Source organism: Lonchura striata, chromosome 30, assembly GCF_046129695.1.
Source record: "Lonchura striata isolate bLonStr1 chromosome 30, bLonStr1.mat, whole genome shotgun sequence".
In the NCBI taxonomy this organism is placed as follows: domain Eukaryota; kingdom Metazoa; phylum Chordata; class Aves; order Passeriformes; family Estrildidae; genus Lonchura; species Lonchura striata.
In genome coordinates, this window is record NC_134632.1 from 1613015 (window position 1) to 1630975 (window position 17961).

General features: G+C 50.2%; 1 protein-coding gene across 1 annotated transcript in view; it reads right to left on the minus strand.

The window, feature by feature from the left end:
* The window catches only part of LOC110473035 (patatin like domain 1, omega-hydroxyceramide transacylase), a 36536-nt gene that overhangs the window by 8023 nt on the left and 10552 nt on the right, over positions 1-17961 (minus strand). The window lies entirely within an intron of this gene.

Sequence of the window (17961 nt, forward strand, 5' to 3'; positions counted from 1 at the left end):
CTGAGCAGGAAGGTCTGTCCTGCAGAGGCCTGCCCTTGGCTGGGAGCACCAGGCGCTGCTCCAGAGCTGGGTGAAGTCACCGTGCCAAAGTCACCATTTCATCTCTGTCAGCGCAGCTCTCATAACTGCCCTGGGCACTGACATCATCTCCTCGTGTGCCCAGATGAGGTGTTTGTCACAGCAGCAGGGAAAAGGTTCCTCTGCTTAATGCCGAACAGAAGATAGGCTGGAGGTTCCTGTGCCACACTCTCGGTAGAAGGAAAGGTAAGTGTGCTGGGGCACGTTCTGGGAGCTGTCAAAGCCACAGAAATACCAATTAGTGAGGCAAGGACCAGGGTGCATCATTTCCACTCTTTTCTTTCCCACCTCGAAGAAAGGTTGCCTGCGACATCAGTGGCAAAAACATCACTCGTGTTGTCAACTCTGCTAAAATCTGTGTCCTGGTGGGAGGGCAGGGATGGGAATGTGCTCCCTAGGCCAGTGTCAGCCCTGCCTGCTGAGGAGGCAGCCACTGGCATGTGAGGAAACACGGAGCAGCCAAGAGGCAACTGAGGGGCCCAGGTGAGCACACACAGGTGAGCAAGGCCCCAGCATGGCAAAGTTCAGACCCCTGCCAGAGCCACTCCTTTATTCTGCTCCTGTTCCAGTGCACTCAGCTGGGGAGCTGCCGTGGAAATGCCTTGATTCATCACAGACTGTTTAAACACAAATAATAAAATCCAGCTTTCATGAAGGAGAGAAACCCAGACTGGGGTTTGCTAAGATGAGATTCTTACATGGGAAGATTTCAACCCAACACAGAACTGCATTTTTGCCTTTCTGCATTGGTGTCTTTCTGCTCCTCAGTTCTTTCTTCTCGCCCTGCTGTAGCTGTAGAGAATGGTCAGATTCCCTGTTTCAGACCCTGCAGCATCACAGGGTATTTCCAATTATCCATGGGAGCAGGAGGCATTGAGACCAGGCTGCTGTGTGGGGAAGCAGGACTGGAGACATTTGTCCCCAAAGCCAGGATGAAAAAATGAGGGACAGATGGGCAGGGTCCCTCCCAGTGGTTTCTGACCCAGTGATGGGGAAATGCCAAATGCCATGAGGGTGTTTGGCCTGGTAAAACAACATGCTTGAAACACAGGGCATCACTCAGGGACACACACAGCCTGTGTCCCATCCTGGGGCAGGGCAGAGAGAGGACAAGAAACAACTTCTGCATTTCCACAGCAGCATTTCCCAATCACTGTTTATGCCACCTGGGTCACTCCTTCTCTGATCACCTGGATTGCTGCTTTCCAAACCCCACCTATTTGGAGCCCTGGTGCCTCACTCTGACAACAACTGCACCCACCTACATTTTTTCTAACTCCCTGCTCCCTTTGGAAGACACCTGGGACAGTCCAAGCCTTTGAAAGCCAGGGAGACGTGGCACTAATGCTAGGAGGGAATCAGCAGGCACACTCTTGGCTTCCTTCTGCTCTTCCAAGATATACACTTTTTACTTCTTGATGCTGCAAGATTGGGTAAGAAGGCAAAACAAAGGGATTTACAAACTCTCTCAATATTGCAGAGGTGCAATTAAGAGTAAGACCTGGCCCATGTGGTGTGATCCGTGGCTTTGGTTTGGGACTGGAGTGCCAGAGCTCTCCAGCTGTATGTGGAAAGCAGTGCAATCATGGGTCACATTTCTAGTTCCTTCTCGTGCTGCTGACTGAGGGCAGGAGGCTTGAACACAAGGCTTGAAGCACTGGGAATGCTGGTGCTGCTCCCAGACTGGCTCTGGGATTTTCCACAAGCCATGCACGTGGCCAGAAAGTTTTTCCTTAAGCTCAAGAGCTTTGTGTGCCTCACCCATGCATTCCAAATGCCCCTTCCCTCCTGCACCAGAAGCTGCTTCTGAAGTTGACTCTTCTCATTGCAGTCAATTCTTAGGGGACCCTTGCACTCAAGAGTCAATGGAAAATTATTTCCAGTGCATTTGTCCTCCTGATTAGGCATGGGATATATTTATGCCTCTCGAGTCTTCAGTTTTACTTTGCTGCTCAGCAGCAGGACCTGCAAGGTGTGTGCAAGGAGCTCAGGGCCTTGGCTCCTGGCTGGTGGCAGACACTGCTCCCGTGTGGAATTGGGGCTGGATTAACCTTGCGCTGATGCTTTGGGCTTAGTGGAGCCCACAGCCCTGCCAGCCCAGCAGGTCCAGCACAGCTGCTCCCTCAGCCTCAGGGCTGTTTTGCAGCCCCCTCACAGAGAGCAGGGCTGCATCCAAATCACTCCAGCACTGCCCTGGCACACAGCAAGAGGGAGAGAAGCACTCCTGGTGGCCTTGGGAGCATTTTGCCTGAAGGTGTTGGGGAGATTTCTGTGTATATCAGGAGAGGCATGTCCAAGTTGTTATTGGCTGTGCTGGCCACTTGCCTCTCTCTTGCCCAGCTCTCAGCGCTGCTTTTCCCACCAGCAGCTTCCCAGTGTCTCACCCAGCAGCAAAGCTTAGAAGGTTTTGCATTTCTACATGGATAACCAACAAATCCCTGTGTTTGTCAGATGTTTTTCCCCAGTCTTTCCTTCTTTATCAACCTCTTTCTCTACTGAAACTTCAGCCATCTAGGAAGCAGGTGAAACCATCAGTTGTTGCTTGGACTCTGTATTTTTACCCTTCTGTAAGCAAACAAAAATTGTGAAACAAGGAAAACTAACTGGTTTTAGATTTCTTTAGTAATCCAGCCACCTTCTCCATTCCATGTGATGAGGTTTGGCAACCTGTTGCAAATGGGGCAAGAGTGTTTTGAGCAGCAGCTTGCAAGACTCTTTTGTGCCCGGGAATATTTGAGAATTCCTACTGCCCAAGGGGCTGGAATTTTGTGCTGGAACTCCAGGGTATCACTGAAGCAGTTTACCACTTTGGGAAGCAGCTTTTCCCTCATGAAGGCTCAGTCCTGGGGAGCATCAGACCCCTGGGCTGCTCCCCCAACACATCAGTGTGACATGTGGCTGTCCCCATCGCCTGGGGCTGCCAGTGCTCACCTCAGGCACCCTGCAATGCAGTAATCTTATTTTAATGAGCATTAGGACATCACATCATCCACTTCTGCCCACTGCTGCTGTTTCACTGCACCTTTGGCCCAGAGGGATATAAGACAGTGAGAGTGTGGTTGGAAAGAGAGCAACAGCTGAGCGCTGCCTGGCTCTGGACAACCCACTAAAGCTGTTGGGCAGCTCTTTCCTTGTTGTTGGGGTGCTTGGAGTTAGCAGAGATGCTGAAAATAAGTGGTAAAGAGGGAAGACCTTACTCTATCCTGTTTAGAGGATGTGGTTTCATGGGTGTATACCAAGCTGGAGTGTTATCTGCTTTGCGGGACTTGTCTCCTGACATAATGAAATCTGCACACAGGATCTATGGAGCATCTTCAGGATCTGTTGTAGCTACAGCTGGATTGTGTGGATGTGATGTGGGTAAGGGCTACAGATTTCATTTTATTTTGTGTCCAAAGAGATGGAGTACCTGGGAATATTGGAGTTCCAAACATTTTTGTTTCATTATCAATGGTTAATTCCTCAGATTTTTAAACTTTATTTCCTTCTTGAATAGCGGAAAATGTGTAAATTATGCAGCACATGGAAAACAGTCATTGCACTTTCTTAATGGGAATTTATGGCAAGCATATTAATAAAAGAAAGAGAGGTGCTCTCCTTGATAAGGCATTTGAGACTGTTGCTAGATTCCCAAAAAAATGAGGAGAAAGAAGATACATTAGTAGGGCATAGATGCAGAGCTTACAGGAGTAAATATTCTACAAAGGCTTCCTGTCCACTTTCTACCATATGTCCAAAATATTTTACGATGTCATGTGCAGAAAATGGGGAGAAAGTGGGAAAAAAAAACCAAAATACTTCTGCCTCATTCAATATTAAAAGTCCTTGGAAAAGTTGGGTCCACACATGGGACCTTCAGCCATAATGAAAAAGCACAATAGCTCTAAGCAATCATTTAGCAGCTAGATAAAATACCACACTCTCATGTGGAAGTGCAGCTCAAAATGCAAATAAATAACATTATAAGGGATGAAGAATGATTGCTTTGCTTTGCTTTGCTTCAGATGAGGTGAAGGATTATGTCGTAAATCGCTTGAAAATCATTCTCTGGGGCCTGCCCCCTGGCGTAGAGGTACTTAGACTCTTAAGGGAGGCCCTAGAGAAATTCCTGCCTCCAAATGCCCACGAGCTGGTGTCTGGAAAGCTGCACATTATCCTCACCCGCCTGCACGACTGGAGATGTGTGACAGTGTCCGAGTTTGCCTCGAAGGAGGAGCTGATTCAGGTGGGAGCAGCCGCAGCCGCCCGTGAGGGAGGAGCTGGGAGACATTTGCTGCCTGGCCATGTCCCACAGCACAAAAGCACAGAATGGTTTGGGTTGGATGGGACCTTAAAGCTCATCAAGATCCACCCTGTCATGGGCAGGGACACCTTCCACTGTCCCAGGCTGGTCTCAAGCCCCATCCTACCTGGCCTTGCATGCTTCCAGGATGCCCAGCTTCTCTGGGCAACCTGTGCAGGGCCTCAACAACCTCAAGGTAAAAAATATCTTCCCTATATCTCAATCTCCCCCCGTGTAGTTACAAACCATCAGCCCTTGTCTCATCCTAACAGGCCCTGGTCCATTCTAGTCCATGCCATGATTTCTGTCCTTGACACCCTCTGCATCCTGACAAGCTGAAATAATTTTCAAAAATCAGCCCTTTTGATTACCGCCTCAATTATGCTGAACATGAAGAGAGCAATTTGAGGCATTTCACAGGTTCCCTTCCATCTACTCTGCCCTGGCTGTGGGCATATGACATGGCATGGTGCCAATTTGTCCGTGGTGCCCAATAACCCAGCTGTTCTGGCACTCACAGATGAACCACCCCTCCCAAAGGTAACAATTTTTGGGGATCTTCACTCATTTCTGTCCTTCCTATCTCACCCACAGGCTGTGATTTGCAGTTGCTTCCTCCTACCCTATTTTGGGATTATCCCTCCAACGTTCCGTGGGGTGGTGAGTAGCTTTGTGATCTGGAGACCCTGTCCCAGCTCAGGCCCAGGGCCTCTCCAGCCTCTCTCCTTTCTCCAGTGGTGGCATTCAGGACCTTTCTATCTGGGTTTGCCACCAACGTAGCTCAAGGCTGGGTTCCCCCAGTGTCTGCAGAGGGAAGAACAGGGCCCCACAATCTGACCTCACTGCAGACAGGACTGAGCTTCCTACAGGATTGTCCATCTACTCCTGCCCCCGGGGTTACCCCACATCTGTTCTGCTGCACTTTCCTCCCAGGTTCATTGCAGATTTCAGGGGGAAGGGAGTAGGGCAGGTGTGGACCTGGAGCATGGGAGCAGCAGGTGGGGCAGTTCCCTGGAAGAGGATCTGTGGAGCCCCAGAACCTTGGTCTGCTGTGGGCCTGGCTGGGGAACAAGGCCCACGTTTGCCCATGTGAGCAGCACTGCTCTCCCTGCGAGGGGAGGGCTTAGGGCTCCCTGTTCTGTCTCCCAGCGCTACGTGGACGGGGAGCTGGCCATGTGGAGAGCCGACTTTGTGTCCCGCACCACCATCACCATCTCTGCCTTCGCCGGCGAATACGACATCTGCCCCAGGGATGGCCCCGCTGCCTTCCTGACCTTCCAGCTCTCTGACTGTACCTTACAGATCTCAAAAATGAACATCTGCCGCTTACAGCACATTTTTCAGGTTCCCACACATCAGGTGAGCAGCTCCTCCAGGTAGCCAGAGCTGTGAGGCCCCTGCAGCAGCCCAGCTGCACTGACTGCTGCCTCCCCTCACAGGTCATGGACCGCTTTTTTGTCCAGGGCTACCAGGACACGGTCTCCTTCCTAAAAAGACTGAGTAAGTGACTGGAAGTGTGGACACGTAGGTTGGGTGCTTCCCCTACATCCTTGGTTTGCTGACACGGTAAGAGATGCTGCCCCAGAGTGACTGGGGCAGAGAAATGCCTGTATTCCTGGCACTGCCAGGATTCCTTGAGTCCTGGCCTCTCCTGAAGCTGCCTCCAGAGCCACACTCCCCTTTTCTCTGCCACACTGGGCATGACAGAGCTTTCCCCAGGGAACACAGGTCCCAGGACCCCTAGGCACAAGCGCAGGCTCACGTGCCCTGCGTGGTGTTTGATAAGCCCCTGACGCACAGAGCACCAATGTTTGGTGATTCCCGAGCCCTGGGCTCATCAGTATCCCTGATTTGCCCTCAGCCCAGGTCTCGCCTCACACTGCTGCAGACCTGGCAGTTGAGCAACAAGCACTGAGAGCTGGAATCTCTTCCCACCAGGGGATTTCCAGGTGAATTACTTTGAGGGCTTCACACTTTCCTTGGCCAATGAATCAAATCAGAAAGGTGATGAGACCCTGCACCTGAAGCCACGACTGAGGCTTTTTCACTCCAGAGCCACCGATCATGAGGATGACAACAAAGAGAATCCAGGAATCCTCCAAGCAGCATATAAGGAAGAATAGGAAGCCCCACAACACCTTCTCCACCCCCAGGAAGGTAAAGAACCAGCTCTTCCTTTACCCCATCCATTTTCAAGTGACACTTGCCCAGGGCTGTCAGTGCCCAAAGAGGCTCTGGGGCCGGTGAGAATGGACAGGGATGGGAGAAACTTCCCTCTCACCTCAGGGGTTACAAGTGAGGCTTCACACTGAGCCCTGCTCACTCTGGATTGGGGTGAGCACTGAGGACTTCATTGGTGGCTGGGTCAGAAGGGCTCCATGGACAAGGAGCTCCTTCCATGGAGAAGGCCATGTATTCACTCACCCAGTGAGGTAAGAACAGGTTCTGCCCACACATCCCTTCTTTAGGGGTGTCTCAAGGGTTCCAGCTGCCTTTGCTGTGCCAGCCAAATCCAAACTTCTCCTTAGGAACTCTGGCTGCAGCCACACAAACACAAAGTGCAAGGAAAGCATATTACAGCTGCAGGTAAACTTCTAGCTGCATCATTTTCAAGGAACACAAGGCAGGTTTAAATCCTAAACTTATAGTTTTCTGCAGTTCTGTGAAAAATAATGCCTGCTCCCATTTTAGTTTTGCATGGAAAACCAGACAATCCACACAGCATTTCCATTTCCAGTTTGTTGTTAGTAAAATATATCAAGAATCATCTGATGAAATGCAATATTTATTTCCATTTTACTCTCTATTTTCTCTTTCTTTCCTTCTGAGTCTTTCAACAATTCAGAATTCATCAGATTACTAGAAATCACTCTGCTTTTTCAACATGGTGATTATTTAAAATGCAGCCACATAAATTAGATGAAAACTGAAAAATTATACAGTCAGGTATATCTGGAAGGACTAGAAGAAACGAGGAATATAAATGGGAAAGACTAGGACCATTACCATTCCAGATCAAAAAACAAGAGTTTGGAAAACATAAAGTGGAATCAAGAAAGAGATTTCCTTTGAAAACAAGCCAACTCTCAACCCACTAAGCAGTGCAGGACACAGTGTTAGGCTGTAGAAGTTGCTTCCCTGGTTGCTTTTATAAAGGCACCATCAGTCTGACCTATGTGGAGCTTTTGGAAGCAACAGGGTGGGAATGAGGTTTCTTTGGAAGTTGGGCAGCTCTGGGCTGTCAGGAATCACTGCCTCTGCTTTGCAGCTGGGCTGCAAGGTTTTTAACCAGCCTGAGGTGAAAAATTCCTCCTGTGGGAGGAAACAAGACCCATTTGCTAGGCCAGAGAGCAATCAAGGAGAGAGTCCACGCTCTCCACCTCCAGAGCAGAAGCACATCACATTCTCCAGTTCTGGGAAGGAAAAGCCCTACTGATCAAGGTCAGGAAAAGGCTCTTTCACTGTTTCTCTGTGCAATGCCAGAAAAGCAGTGATGCTACCAAAGCAGCAGGGGGATAAACTTGTGAACAACTTCTACTTGATTCCTTGGACAAGTGTCTGCAGCCTGCAATCCCACGAGGCTCAGGCTGCACTAGCAGGTTATCCAGTAGCCACTTATCTGTGTGCCCAGCAGAACAACTGCACAAGGAATTGCACCCTCCTTAGTGCCCAGACTGGAAACCCAGTCTGGCATAGAGCACCTGCAGCCAACAGCCAGAGCCACAGGCAGGACTGGGCACGTGCTTGGCTTTGTTGGGCTCAGTTTCAAGGATCGGACTCAAGCACTCTTCCCTCTAGAGCTGCAGCGGGCTCCAGCTCCAGAGGGAGCTCTGCTGCCTTGGCTTGTCTCCAGACTCTCATCCCATCCACCTCAGGCTTCACATTCCTGCTGAGTTCAAAGCAGAAGGAGACAAGCAACACGATGGGGGTACAAAGGGTAATATTTTGAGGATACCAAAACGGGCTGCCCTTCAGACATCGGGAGGAAGGGAAGCAGCTCTCACCAGGCACTTTCTCCCACGGCATCCACTTTGTCCCACAGGAACTGCCAGAGGTGTCTGTCAGACCGACCAACGTGGTTTTATTCCCTTTAGGACCAGCTCGGCTACAGAAGAGCATTTCTGAGCCTGCTGCTGCTTTTGGCCCCAGTTTCTGCTTTAAAAACCCAATGAGCAACTTGGAACCCAGCCTGAAGGCTGAGCCTGACCTGCCCTGAGGAGCACATGGGCGCTGCCAGCAATGCCACAGCACAGGCAGGGCCTCAGCCCTGGATGATTCCCATGATCCACCCCCAGAGGAGGCATTCCAGGCTGGTTCTAACCCCACTGGGTGCAGCTGGGCTTCCCACTTTGCTTCCTTGCGGTGAAACAAGCTCCTGCACAAGATGATTCCAAACAATGCCAAACTTTGCCTCTATCCATTGCCTCTGTCAAAGTCTCCATTGCCATTAGCTCCAAGCTCGTGTCTCCAAGAGGAGACAGCACCAGCTCTGCTTGCTTGAAAAGATGAGGGATTAATAAAGCAAAACCCAGCTGACTGGAATACAGAATTGTTAAATACTTATTTCTTCCTCATTCCTGCAGATTTGGAGCAGGAGGAGTCTCTGCTGATACCATTTCAGTTTGGGGATTCCTTGTAGATGGATTTTTTTTTTTAACTTCACAAAGCTTTTCTCATTGCTTATGATCAAGCACCAGATGGGGCAGGGGAGACATGCTGGGCATTTCAAACTGTGCTCCTGTTTGTGTCTAAGGTTTGCAGATGCATCTAATGGATTTGGAAGTCCAATTCCTAGATGAGAATTTTCTCTGGTAGATTTTAATGCTCATTTCAATAGGGTAGCTGCCTCAGGCTCACTGAATGGTAATATCCTGCCTGGAGGTGGGGATGGTGCTTGCAGCAACCTGGAGAAGGAGCTGTTGGATAAGTGGGAGGGAGCAGAGGTGCAAAAGCAAATGATGGACTGATTGTTCCTGCCTGGGGAGGCCTGGGTGTCTCTGAGCCTTCCACTTTGCCCTGTGCAGGAACAGCTGGATTGGAGCAGCCTGCCTTTGGCTGCAGTGCTTGAGAAGTGAAATCCATCCAGGATGGATGCAAGACAGGAGCAGACAGGATCCAATGCAAACGGGATGCATCAGAATGGGCCAGAACGTTATAGGGGGACTGGAGCACCTCCCCTATGGAGACAGGCTGAGCGAGTTGGGGCTGTTCAGCCAGGAGAAGAGAAGGTTGTGTGGAGACCTCACAGCCTGTTCAGGGAGCTGAAGGGGCTACAGGGAAGCTGGAGAGGGACCCCTCATCAGGAACTGCCAGCACAGGACAAGGTCACTGGCTACGCGCTTGGAGCATCCTGGGATAGTGAAGGTGTTCCTGCCATAGCAGGGGTTGAGACAGGATGAGCTTTGAGGTCTCTTCCAACCCAAACCATTCTGGGATTCTGTGATCTACTTTTCAAGTGTCTTTCTGGTATCACTGGGTGATCCTAAGGGCTCACAGAGACTAAGGAATCTCTTCTAGGCTGAAATTCAGTTGAGCCAGCCCAAACACCTTCCAGCTGATGATGATCAGCTGAAACATCTCCATGTCCTCAACCTATGGAATGAAGTGAAAGGAGATGAGCTTTGAGGCCCCTTCCCACCTAAACCAGTCTAGGATTCTCAAAATCCTCCTTGATTTGGGAGCACCAGCACACAGTGGGTGTTGGTGACAACAGGCCCAGCTTCATCATCATTGTCGGACATGGTCTGGGCTGTGCAGAGAGAATGGAACATCAGGCAAAAAAAATATCTATTCATAGCAATCACCACAAATTAACAAGCCTTACCTGCGTTTCTAAAGACTCCCACGATGCATGTGAAGGGACGAGGCTTGCTGCAGCCGCCAAGTTGTCAAAGGGCAGCAGTGAGGGCAGAAGGATCGGCCGAGCCCTCAGAGCACCAGGGGCAGGAACGGCCGAGCCCTTGGAGCAACGGGAACAGGAACGGGAACGTGAACGGCCAAGCCCTTAGAGCAATGGGAACGGGAATGGGAACAGGAACAGCCGAGCCCTCGGAGCAACGGGAACGGGAACAGCTGAGCCCTCAGAGCAACGGGAACGGGAACGGCCAAGCCCTCGAAGCAACGAGAAAAGCAGACCGTGTGCAAGGTGTGTGCAAGGAGCTCAGGGCCTTGGCTCCTGGCTGGTGGCAGACACTGCTCCCATGTGGAATTGGGGCTGGATTAACCTTGCGCTGATGCTTTGGGCTTAGTGGAGCCCACAGCCCTGCCAGCCCAGCAGGTCCAGCACAGCTGCTCCCTCAGCCTCAGGGCTGTTTTGCAGCCCCCTCACAGAGAGCAGGGCTGCATCCAAATCACTCCAGCACTGCCCTGGCACACAGCAAGAGGGAGAGAAGCACTCCTGGTGGCCTTGGGAGCATTTTGCCTGAAGGTGTTGGGGAGATTTCTGTGTATATCAGAAGAGGCATGTCCAAGTTGTTATTGGCTGTGCTGGCCACTTGCCTCTGTCTTGCCCAGCTCTCAGCGCTGCTTTTCCCACCAGCAGCTTCCCAATGTCTCACCCAGCAGCAAAGCTTAGAAGGCTTTGCATTTCTACATGGATAACCAACAAATCCCTGTGTTTGTCAGATGTTTCTCCCCAGTCTTTCCTTCTTTATCAACCTCTTTCTCTACTGAAACTTCAGCCATCTAGGAAGCAGGTGAAACCATCAGTTGTTACTTGGACTCTGTATTTTTACCCTTCTGTAAGCAAACGAAAATTGTGAAACCAGGAAAACTAACTGGGTTTAGATTTCTTTAGTAATCCAGCCACCTTCTCCACTCCCCGTGATGGGGTTTGGCAACCTGTTGCAAATGGGGCAAGAGTGTTTTAAGCAGCAGCTTGCAAGACTCTTTTGTGCCAGGGAATATTTGAGAATTCCTACTGCCCAAGGGGCTGGAATTTTGTGCTGGAACTCCAGGGTATCACTGAAGCAGTTTACCACTTTGGGAAGCAGCTTTTCCCTCACGAAGGCTCAGTCCTGGGGAGCATCAGACCCCTGGGCTGCTCCCCCAACACATCAGTGTGACATGTGGCTGTCCCCATCGCCTGGGGCTGCCAGTGCTCACCTCAGGCACCCTGCAATGCAGTAATCTTATTTTAATGAACATTAGGACATCACATCATCCATTTCTGCCCACTGCTGCTGTTTCACTGCACCTTTGGCCCAGAGGGATATAAGACAGTGAGAGTGTGGTTGGAAAGAGAGCCACAGCTGAGCGCTGCCTGGCTCTGGACAACCCACTAAAGCTGTTGGGCAGCTCTTTCCTTGTTGTTGGGGTGCTTGGAGTTAGCAGAGATGCTGAAAATAAGTGGTAAAGAGGGAAGACCTTACTCTATACTGTTTAGAGGATGTAGTTTCATGATTGTATACCAAGCTGGAGTGTTATCTGCTTTGCGGGACTTGTCTCCTGACATAATGAAATCTGCACACAGGATCTATGGAGCATCTTCAGGATCTATTGTAGCTACAGCTGGATTGTGTGGATGTGATGTGGGTAAGGGATACAGATTTCTTTTTATTTTGTATCCATAGAGATGGAATACCTGGGAATATTGGAGTTCCAAATACTTTTGTTTCATTATCAATGGTTAATTCCTCAAATTTTTAAACTTTATTTCCTTCTTGAATAGCAGAAAATGTGTAAATTATGCAGCACATGGAAAACAGTCATTGCATCTTCTTAACGGGAATTCATGGCAAGCTTATTAATAAAAGAAAGAGAGGTGCTCTCCTTGATAAGGCATTTGAGACTGTTGCTAGATTCCCAAAAAAACAAGGAGAAAGAAGATACATTAGTAGGGCATAGATGCAGAACTAACAGGAGGAAATGTTCTACAAAGGCTTCCTGTCCATTTTCTACCATATGTCCAAAAAGTTTTAAGGTGTCTTATGCAGAAAATGGGGAGAAATGCAAAAAGAAAACAGAATACTTCTGCCTCATTCAATATTGAAAGTCCTTGGAAAGGTTGGGTCCACACCTGGGACCTTCAGCCATAATGAAAAAAACAAAATGGCACTAAATAAGCATTTAGCAGCTGGATAAAATACCCCATTCTCATGTGGAAGTGCAGCTCAAAATGGAAATAAATAACATTATAAGGGATGTAGAATGATTGCTTTGCTTTGCTTTGCTTTGCAGATGATGTGACTGAGTACTTCTTCAGCCGCTTCGAAATCTCTCTCTGGGGGCTTGTCCCTGGAGGACGGGTACTTAGAGCCTTAAGGGAGACCCTAGAGAAATTCCTGCCTCCAAATGCCCACGAGCTGGTGTCTGGAAAGCTGCACATTATCCTCACCCGCCTGCACGACTGGAGATGTGTGACAGTGTCCGAGTTTGCCTCGAAGGAGGAGCTGATTCAGGTGGGAGCAGCCGCAGCCACCCGTGAGGGAGGAGCTGGGAGACATTTGCTGCCTGGCCATGTCCCACAGCACAAAAGCACAGAATGGTTTGGGTTGGATGGGACCTTAAAGCTCATCAAGATCCACCCTGTCATGGGCAGGGACACCTTCCACTGTCCCAGGCTGGTCTCAAGCCCCATCCTACCTGGCCTTGCATGCTTCCAGGATGCCCAGCTTCTCTGGGCAACCTGTGCAGGGCCTCAACAACCTCAAGGTAAAAAATATCTTCCCTATATCTCAATCTCCCCCCGTGTAGTTACAAACCATCAGCCCTTGTCTCATCCTAACAGGCCCTGGTCCATTCTAGTCCATGCCATGATTTCTGTCCTTGCCACCCTCTGCATCCTGACAAGCTGAAATAATTTTCAAAAATCAGCCCTTTTGATTACCGCCTCAATTATGCTGAACATGAAGAGAGCAATTTGAGGCATTTCACAGGTTCCCTTCCATCTTCTCTGCCCTGGCTGTGGGCAGCTGACATGGTCTGGTGCCCATTAGTCCGTGGTGCCCAATAACCCAGCTGGGGGACCCTGTTCTGGCACTCACAGATGAACCACCCCTCCCAAAGGTAACAGTTTTTGGGGATCTTCACTCATTTCTGTCCATCCTATCTCACCCACAGGCTGTGATTTGCAGTGTCTTCATTCCACTGTATTTTGGGATTTTCCCTCCAACGTTCCGTGGGGTGGTGAGTAGCTTTGTGATCTGGAGACCCTGTCCCAGCTCAGGCCCAGGGCCCCTCCAGCCTCTCTCCTTTCTCCAGTGGTGGCATTCAGGACCTTTCTATCTGGGTTTGCCACCAATGTAGCTCAAGGCTGGGTTCCCCCAGTGTCTGCAGAGGGAAGAATAGGGCCCCACAATCTGATCTCACTGCAGACAGGACTGAGCTTCCTACAGGATTGTCCATCTACTCCTGCCCCCGGGGTTACCCCACATCTGTTCTGCTGCACTTTCCTCCCAGGTTCATTGCAGATTTCAGGGGGAAGGGAGTAGGGCAGGTTTGGACCTGGAGCATGGGAACAGCAGGTGGGGCAGTTCCCTGGAAGAGGATCTGTGGAGCCCCAGAACCTTGGTCTGCTGTGGGCCTGGCTGGGGAACAAGGCCCACGTTTGCCCATGTGAGCAGCACTGCTCTCCCTGCGAGGGGAAGGCTCAGGGCTCCCTGTTCTGTCTCCCAGCGCTACGTGGACGGGGAGCTGGCCATGTGGAGAGCCGACTTCGTGTCCCGCACCACCATCACCATCTCTGCCTTCGCCGGAGAATACGACATCTGCCCCAGGGATGGCCCCGCTGCCTTCCTGACCTTCCAGCTCTCTGACTGTATCTTACAGATCTCAAAAATGAACATCTGCCGCTTACAGCACATTTTTCAGGTTCCCACACATCAGGTGAGCAGCTCCTCCAGGTAGCCAGAGCTGTGAGGCCCCTGCAGCAGCCCAGCTGCACTGACTGCTGCCTCCCCTCACAGGTCATGGACCGCTTTTTTGTCCAGGGCTACCAGGACACGGTCTCCTTCCTAAAAAGACTGAGTAAGTGACTGGAAGTGTGGACACGTAGGTTGGGTGCTTCCCCTACATCCTTGGTTTGCTGACACGGTAAGAGATGCTGCCCCAGAGTGACTGGGGCAGAGAAATGCCTGTATTCCTGGCACTGCCAGGATTCCTTGAGTCCTGGCCTCTCCTGAAGCTGCCTCCAGAGCCACACTCCCCTTTTCTCTGCCACACTGGGCATGACAGAGCTTTCCCCAGGGAACACAGGTCCCAGGACCCCTAGGCACAAGCGCAGGCTCACGTGCCCTGCGTGGTGTTTGATAAGCCCCTGATGCACAGAGCAGCAATGTTTGGTGATTCCCGAGCCCTGGGCTCATCAGTATCCCTGATTTGCCCTCAGCCCAGGTCTCGCCTCACACTGCTGCAGACCTGGCAGTTGAGCAACAAGCACTGAGAGCTGGAATCTCTTCCCACCAGGGGATTTCCAGGTGAATTACTTTGAGGGCTTCACACTTTCCTTGGCCAATGAATCAAATCAGAAAGGTGACGAGACCCTGCACCTGAAGCCACGACTGAGGCTTTTTCACTCCAGAGCCACCAATCATGAGGATGACAACAAAGAGAATCCAGGAATCGTCCAGGCAGCAGATAAGGAAGAATAGGAAGCCCCAAACCACCTTCTCCACCCCCAGGAAGGTAAAGAACCAGCTCTTCCTTTACCCCATCCATTTTCAAGTGACACTTGCCCAGGGCTGTCAGTGCCCAAAGAGGCTCTGGGGCCGGTGAGAATGGACAGGGATGGGAGAAACTTCCCTCTCACCTCAGGGGTTACAAGTGAGGCCTCACACTGAGCCCTGCTCACTCTGGATTGGGGTGAGCACTGAGGACTTCATTGGTGGCTGGGTCAGAAGGGCTCCATGGACAAGGAGCTCCTTCCATGGAGAAGGCCATGTATTCACTCACCCAGTGAGGTAAGAACAGGTTCTGCCCACACATCCCTTCTTTAGGGGTGTCTCAAGGGTTCAAGCTGCCTTTGCTGTGCCAGCCAAATCCAAACTTCTCCTTAGGAACTCTGGCTGCAGCCACGCAAACACAAAGTGCAAGGAAAGCATATTACAGCTGCAGGTAAACTTCTAGCTGCATCATTTTCAAGGAACACAAGGCAGGTTTAAATGCTAAACTTATAGTTTTCTGCAGTTCTGTGAAAAATAATGCCTGCTCCCATTTTAGTTTTGCATGGAAAACCAGACAATCCACACAGTCTTTCTGTTTCCAGTTTGCTGTTAGTAAAAAACTAGCAAGAATCATCTGATGAAATGCAATATTTATTTCCATTTTACTCTCTATTTTCTCTTTCCTTCTGAGTCTTTCAACAATTCAGAATTCATCAGATTACTAGAAGTCTCTCTGCTTTTTTAACATGGTGATTATCTAAAATGCAGCCACATAAATTAGATGAAAACTGAAAAATTATACAATCAGGTATATCTGGAAGGACTAGAAGAAATGAGGAATATAAATGGGAAGGACTAGGACCATTACCATTCCAGATCAAAAAACAAGAGTTTGGAAAACAAAGTGGAACCAAGAAAGAGATTTCCTTTGAAAACAAGCCAACTCTCAACCCACTAAGCAGTGCAGGACACAGTGTTAGGCTGTAGAAGTTGCTTCCCTGGTTGCTTTTATAAAGGCACCATCAGTCTGACCTATGTGGAGCTTTTGGAAGCAACAGGGTGGGAATGAGGTTTCTTTGGAAGTTGGGCAGCTCTGGGCTGTCAGGAATCACTGCCTCTGCTTTGCAGCTGGGCTGCAAGGTTTTTAACCAGCCTGAGGTGAAAAATTCCTCCTATGGGAGGAAACAAGACTCATTTGCTAGGCCAGAGAGCAATCAAGGAGAGAGTCCAGGCTCTCCACCTCCAGAGCAGAAGCACATCACATTCTCCAGTTCTGGGAAGGAAAAGCCCTACTGATCAAGGTCAGGAAAAGGCTCTTTCACTGTTTCTCTGTGCAATGCCAGAACAGCAGTGATGCTACCAAAGCAGCAGGGGGATAAACTTGTGAACAACTTCTACTTGATTCCTTGGACAAGTGTCTGCAGCCTGCAATCCCACGAGGCTCAGGCTGCACTAGCAGGTTATCCAGTAGCCACTTATCTGTGTGCCCAGCAGAACAACTGCACAAGGAATTGCACCCTCCTTCGTGCCCAGACTGGAAACCCAGTCTGGCATAGAGCACCTGCAGCCAACAGCCAGAGCCACAGGCAGGACTGGGCACGTGCTTGGCTTTGTTGGGCTCAGTTTCAAGGATCGGACTCAAGCACTCTTCCCTCTAGAGCTGCAGCGGGCTCCAGCTCCAGAGGGAGCTCTGCTGCCTTGGCTTGTCTCCAGACTCTCATCCCATCCACCTCAGGCTTCACATTCCTGCTGAGTTCAAAGCAGAAGGAGACAAGCAACACGATGGGGGTACAAAGGGTAATATTTTGAGGATACCAAAACGGGCTGCCCTTCAGACATCGGGAGGAAGGGAAGCAGCTCTCACCAGGCGCTTTGTCCCACGGCATCCACTTTGTCCCACAGGAACTGCCAGAGGTGTCTGTCAGACTGACCAACGTGGTTTTATTCCCTTGAGGACCAGCTCGGCTACAGAAGAGCATTTCTGAGCCTGCTGCTGCTTTTGGCCCCAGTTTCTGCTTTAAAAACCCAATGAGCAACTTGGAACCCAGCCTGAAGGCTGAGCCTGACCTGCCCTGAGGAGCACATGGGCGCTGCCAGCAATGCCACAGCACAGGCAGGGCCTCAGCCCTGGATGATTCCCATGATTCACCCCCAGAGGAGGCATTCCAGGCTGGTTCTAACCCCACTGGGTGCAGCTGGGCTTCCCACTTTGCTTCCTTGCAGTGAAACAAGCTCCTGTACAAGATGATTCCAATCAATGCCAAACTTTGCCTCTATGCCTCTGTCAAAGTCTCCATTGCCATTAGCTCCAAGCTCGTGTCTCCAAGAGGAGACAGCACCAGCTCTGCTTGCTTGAAAAGATGAGGGATTAATAAAGCAAAACCCAGCTGACTGGAATACAGAATTGTTAAATACTTATTTCTTCCTCATTCCTGCAGGTTTGGAGCAGGAGGAGTCTGTGCTGATACCATTTCAGTTTGGGGATTCCTTGTAGATGGATTTTTTTTTTAACTTCACAAAGCTTTTCTCATTGCTTATGATCAAGCACCAGATGGGGCAGGGGAGACATGCTGGGCATTTCAAACTGTGCTCCTGTTTGTGTCTAAGGTTTGCAGATGCATCTAATGGATTTGGAAGTCCAATTCCTAGATGAGAATTTTCTCTGGTAGATTTTAATGCTCATTTCAATAGGGTAGCTGCCTCAGGCTCACTGAATGGTAATATCCTCCCTGGAGGTGGGGATGGTGCTTGCAGCAACCTGGAGAAGGAGCTGTTGGATAAGTGGGAGGGAGCAGAGGTGCAAAAGCAAATGATGGACTGATTGTTCCTGCCTGGGGAGGCCTGGGTGTCTCTGAGCCTTCCACTTTGCCCTGTGCAGGAACAGCTGGATTGGAGCAGCCTGCCTTTGGCTGCAGTGCTTGAGAAGTGAAATCCATCCAGGATGGATGCAAGACAGGAGCAGACAGGATCCAATGCAAACGGGATGCATCAGAATGGGCC